A 5379-nucleotide genomic window follows, 5' to 3' on the forward strand; every position below is an offset into this window, starting at 1 on the left:
AGGATATATACAGTATGTACTCAGAAGCACTAGTTAGTTGGGCAGATGTACTATAACCATGCAAACAAATGAACAAAAAGGAAGAACAAAATGGACAAGCTGGTTTCCGATTCCTTTCCAGGGACAGCTGGTCATATAAGGTAACGACAGCAGGAACCTACATTATCTTCTTTGTATGGCGCTCATCAGAATTCATGTTCTTGGTAGATGAAAGCAGAAGGCACGGTGAAAGAAGAGGAACGTAAAACCACAACTCTAAAAAGAGAAAGGATCCTCAGCATATAAAGGGAAGCCATAGAAGCTCAGCCATACTTGAAGACCTCTGAAGATGAGAAACCCAGCTGTCACCATGAAGACACTTGTACTGCTCACGCTGATGTGTTTCCTGCAAGTCAGCATGTGTACAGGTCAGTTGGAATCCTCTTCTCTCTGCTTCTCATCCTGATAATTGTGGAAATGTGTGTGACGCGATTTTAATTGTGCATGTGTTTGTCCAGTCAGCCCACACATCATGATGAACGACGAATGCTGCCCCAACAGCTCAAAAATACGTATCCCATTCCAAAATGTCCGGCATGTAAAAACAACACCAGAGGGCTGCGAGCCCCAAGCCATTGTGTGAGTACAATATTAAACACACCGGATTGTTTTTGTGTGACCACCTAATGCAAACATGACCAGTTTGTGATCAACCTCCTAGCAAAATAAGTCACTTCTCTTCATTAAGGTCAGGGGTGTCCAAAGATTTTCCACCAACGACCACTTAAAAAATCAAAGGATGCAGGGGGTCTTTTGATATTTTTTACATTTTGTAAAGCAACCATATATCATACTTGCCAACTTTGAGACCTCCGAATTCGGGAGATGGGGGGGAGTATATTTATAGCTAGAATTCACTGAAATTCAAGTACTTCTTTTATATATGTATATAAAAGAAATACTTGAATTTCAGTGTTCATTTATTTACACATATACACACACATAACACTCCTCTCTACTACTTGCCGTAGTTTTGAAGCAATGCATGATGGGAATCCGGATGCTGTGTGTCAGTGTATTAACGTGCCGGCTGGAATAAACACACGCTGAGCAATTGCTCCGTGCCTGCCTACTTTATGGGTTATAGATAAACCTATGGATAACGGAGACATATATAATAGTCTCCTTCTTGTTGTGTGTGCAGTTGCGCACTGAGCTCCAAAAGCCGTAGATGTTATAACGTGAGTGGGCCGGCACGCTGTTTATATGGAGGAAAAGTGGACGTGACGACAGGCTGTCCTCACTCAGGTCCGGCTGGAAATCGGGAGAAATTCGGGAGAATGGTTGTCCCGGGAGATTTTTGGGAGAGGCACTGAAATTTGGGAGGGTTGGCAAGTATGCCATATACAGGTAAAAGCCAGTAAATTAGAATATTTTGAAAAACTTGATTTATTTCAGTAATTGCATTCAAAAGGTGTAACTTGTACATTATATTTATTCATTGCACACAGACTGATGCATTCAAATGTTTATTTCATTTAATTTTGATGATTTTAAGTGGCAACAAATGAAAATCCAAAATTCCGTGTGTCACAAAATTAGAATATTACTTAAGGCTAATACAAAAAAGGGATTTTTAGAAATGTTGGCCAACTGAAAAGTATGAAAATGAAAAATATGAGCATGTACAATACTCAATACTTGGTTGGAGCTCCTTTTGCCTCAATTACTGCGTTAATGCGGCGTGGCATGGAGTCGAAGAGTTTCTGGCACTGCTCAGGTGTTATGAGAGCCCAGGTTGCTCTGATAGTGGCCTTCAACTCTTCTGCGTTTTTGGGTCTGGCATTCTGCATCTTCCTTTTCACAATACCCCACAGATTTTCTATGGGGCTAAGGTCAGGGGAGTTGGCGGGCCAATTTAGAACAGAAATACCATGGTCCGTAAACCAGGCACGGGTAGATTTTGCGCTGTGTGCAGGCGCCAAGTCCTGTTGGAACTTGAAATCTCCATCTCCATAGAGCAGGTCAGCAGCAGGAAGCATGAAGTGCTCTAAAACTTGCTGGTAGACGGCTGCGTTGACCCTGGATCTCAGGAAACAGAGTGGACCGACACCAGCAGATGACATGGCACCCCAAACCATCACCCAACCATGCAAATTTTGCATTTCCTTTGGAAATCGAGGTCCCAGAGTCTGGAGGAAGACAGGAGAGGCACAGGATCCACGTTGCCTGAAGTCTAGTGTAAAGTTTCCACCATCAGTGATGGTTTGGGGTGCCATGTCATCTGCTGGTGTCGGTCCACTCTGTTTCCTGAGATCCAGGGTCAACGCAGCCGTCTACCAGCAAGTTTTAGAGCACTTCATGCTTCCTGCTGCTGACCTGCTCTATGGAGATGGAGATTTCAAGTTCCAACAGGACTTGGCGCCTGCACACAGCGCAAAATCTACCCGTGCCTGGTTTACGGACCATGGTATTTCTGTTCTAAATTGGCCCGCCAACTCCCCTGACCTTAGCCCCATAGAAAATCTGTGGGGTATTGTGAAAAGGAAGATGCAGAATGCCAGACCCAAAAACGCAGAAGAGTTGAAGGCCACTATCAGAGCAACCTGGGCTCTCATAACACCTGAGCAGTGCCAGAAACTCATCGACTCCATGCCACGCCGCATTAACGCAGTAATTGAGGCAAAAGGAGCTCCAACCAAGTATTGAGTATTGTACATGCTCATATTTTTCATTTTCATACTTTTCAGTTGGCCAACATTTCTAAAAATCCCTTTTTTGTATTAGCCTTAAGTAATATTCTAATTTTGTGACACACGGAATTTTGGATTTTCGTTTGTTGCCACTTCAAATCATCAAAATTAAATGAAATAAACATTTGAATGCATCAGTCTGTGTGCAATGAATAAATATAATGTACAAGTTACACCTTTTGAATGCAATTACTGAAATAAATCAAGTTTTTCAAAATATTCTAATTTACTGGCTTTTACCTGTACATATACAAATGATGAAAGCGTATAAAAAGAAATCATGCATAAATTAAAACGTAAAACAATCCTAATTACATTATTAGCACAAATCCCTTTTATTTAGTTGTCTACAAAAGTTTAAAGTGTAGTTTTTAAAGGAGCAAAAACTAATTCTGGATAAAATGCCAAAATGGACACAATCATGGCAACAGGAACCATAAACAACCTGCTTTTAAATGAATGGGCAACCAAGGAGAAAAAGTAAGAACAATGTCTCATAACTAATCTGCACATTTGTTATTTTCAGAGTCGAAACAGTGGCGAATAAAACTTTTTGCCTTGACCCCAGCTGGAAGAGGGCAATAAATCTGTTGGAAAAATTTGAGGGCCATCAGCCACCAACACATCTCCACCGGAACCAAGTGCGCCGCTAGGGATTTTGGGCCCCATGAAAAGAATCTTTACAGGGCCCCCAACACAGTGTCATTATTTTTTCTGTATTATAATTTCATCATCATTAGTGGCCTCTCTGGGCCCCCCTCCATCATGGGCCCCAAGAATCCGTCTCCTTTACCCCCCCCCTTTTCGGCGCCCCTGACCGGAACCCTGTGTCAAACCATACGGTTGTTGAAGTCATGTGAGGAGGAAGTTCCTTCATGTCAGTTTTGACATGAGAGTCCTGTGTGTAATACTCTGTATGCTGTACAATGAGGACCAGCGGGTGGTTAAAAAAGCTATAGGAAACATTTTGTACATTAGAGATTCTTAAATGCTTTATCTGAACAAAACATATTAGCTTTGTGTTAAAAGGTGAAAAATATAATTAGCGGAATATCTGACAATTCATCCATTTAAAAATACAATATTTTCACTGTTGCAATATGTTGAAGACCAATAATAAATAGCTGCTGGTGAAAAATGGCCCCCGAGCCACACTTTGGACCACCCTCGTGCTGTAGGTTTGCCTCACACTGTTTCAGAAATATTTTTTTTTTTTATTTGTAATGTTACGTTATGCTTTTATTACATTTCCTATCCAATGTGTATTTTTGTATTTTAATCATGTTTTTTTTTAAATATGTGTCTGTTGTGAATACTGCTTGTATATTGTTTGTATATGATGTAACAACATCACCTGTGTCAGGAGCAAATATTTGCTACTTGTTAGTATTGTTTTGGATATTCATTTGAATTGGAATGTTTCTTTAGGTGACATTTTAATACACTGTGAGAAGACAAAACTGATGATAAATGACTCAATTATTATATGATAGATTCCACATCCTGATTTGATGACTGCTGCTGTCACATTAAATGAGTCAAAGACCGCACGTACTTGTAGTGAAAACTTCATGATAATAAATAAAATATTGTTTTGATTACTTTTGTACATTTTTTTAATAATCTCACAATCACAAGGAATTCATTTTTTTCCCCATTTTGTCATCTTTGTCACTGCTCACCGCCAGTGTGCTAGACGAGAAATGAGTAAGGCGCTGCATCACTATGCCAGAAAAGTAGTTCCTCAATGTTAGTACCTGTCAAGACTTGGTCCTGGGTGTGTGCTTTTCCGGGATGCAACGGAAAGTTGGCACGGGCGAGACGGGAACCAAGGTACATGATTTATTTATTAAAAAAAAGATCAAACAAAAAGCGCGCACAATGGCGGAGAATAAGCTATGAAACCAAAAGACTATAGCAAAAAAGTACAAATGAAAAGCACGCACAGTGGCGGAAACTATGAACAATTAAACAAAACATTAACTGTGGCTTGAGAAACAAAAACTTACTTGGCATGGAACCGGCATGAAAAAGGAGCAGCAAGGATCATAAGGGTGTGCAGAAGCATATATGGGGTGCGGTATGGGGTGCGAGGTCGTCAGAAAAACAAACTGAAAAACACTGAACTTAAATACTAGACATGATTAACGAAAACAGGTGCGTGACTCAAGACGTGAAACAGGTGCGTGACGTGACAGGTGAAAACTAATGGTTGCTATGGTGACCAGACAAGGGAGTGAAAAGACAGAAACTAAACAAAACATGACTTAAAACAAAACATGATAATACAGACATGACAGAGCCCCTCCCTTAAGGACAGATACCAGACTTCCAAGAAAAAAAAACTTAACAAAAGTCATGGGAGGGCGGGAGGGGGACATGGCGGTGGGTCGCCAGACCACGTGTCCCCGTATCCACCGGGGCAGAGTTAGGTGGCGGCGGCGAGTGGAACGCCGCTGCAGCAGGCGAGGCGGGCGCCCAGGGATTGGCCACATTCGTGGCCGACTGGGAGGTGGGCGCACTTGGCGTGGCGGGCGACCAGGTAGCGGCCATATCCGTGGCCGACGAGGAGGCAGGCGCGTCGTCAACTTGGCAGGCGTGGCAGCTCGGCGTGGCAAGTCAAGCGGCGAAGCTCGGCGTGACGCGT

The 5379-nt window shown here is 42.1% G+C and overlaps 1 long non-coding RNA gene across 1 annotated transcript; it reads left to right on the forward strand.

The window, feature by feature from the left end:
* The first annotated feature begins 267 nt into the window (after nt 1-267).
* LOC140679447 (uncharacterized) lies at nt 268-4297 on the forward strand. The gene is made up of 3 exons (XR_012050866.1): nt 268-407; nt 498-618; nt 3259-4297. It is a non-coding gene; the product is annotated as an uncharacterized lncRNA (long non-coding RNA).
* Nucleotides 4298-5379: the final 1082 nt, after the last annotated feature.

Source organism: Nerophis lumbriciformis, linkage group LG15 (assembly GCF_033978685.3).
Source record: "Nerophis lumbriciformis linkage group LG15, RoL_Nlum_v2.1, whole genome shotgun sequence".
Classification (NCBI taxonomy): domain Eukaryota; kingdom Metazoa; phylum Chordata; class Actinopteri; order Syngnathiformes; family Syngnathidae; genus Nerophis; species Nerophis lumbriciformis.